We start from the raw sequence: 596 nt of genomic DNA, 5'->3' as shown, positions 1-596 counted from the left end.
TACCGGAAAGTGCTCGACCATGTAGCCGAAAAATGGAATAAGTTCACAATATGTCTGGTCCTTAACGGAGCCAGGCAAGTTAAGATAGAGCTAACTAAACATGCGTCTCATATATCAACATTGGCGGCCGTCGAGGAATAATAATGTATGCCATGCATGTGCTCTGGTTGAGGCCAGGAAGGTCAAGTCATGTCAGCGTGTCTCCAATGAAGCCCTCCACTGGGCGGACAGTCGCAGGAGCCAGGATCATGCGACCCCCAAACCCCGCTGCGGAGTCAGGCCAGTATCTTCGCTCTTCCTGAGGTGTGACGTTCCGACACCACACCAAGGCCAGATTTGAACAATAACGTACCAGAGGCAGAGCAACCGCCAGACGCCGTTCAGCAGCAGTCATTGTCGGTCCCAGCGTTTGATGTCGTGTATTTATATGCTAAGATTGTGCCGACCTCTGCTTTCCTTTAAGAGGAACATATCACCTGCATTCACATGTCTGCAAAGAACACGCGTCGCGTAAGCATAAAAAGCAACGTCGGACACCCTTCCGAACATGAATCGTGGAAGGTAGACTATTGCGGCCGCCGAGAGCAATGCGCGAG

Source organism: Schistocerca americana, chromosome 4 (genome assembly GCF_021461395.2).
Source record: "Schistocerca americana isolate TAMUIC-IGC-003095 chromosome 4, iqSchAmer2.1, whole genome shotgun sequence".
NCBI classification, from domain to species: Eukaryota; Metazoa; Arthropoda; class Insecta; order Orthoptera; family Acrididae; genus Schistocerca; species Schistocerca americana.
Note: the sequence above shows the minus strand (reverse complement) of the source record.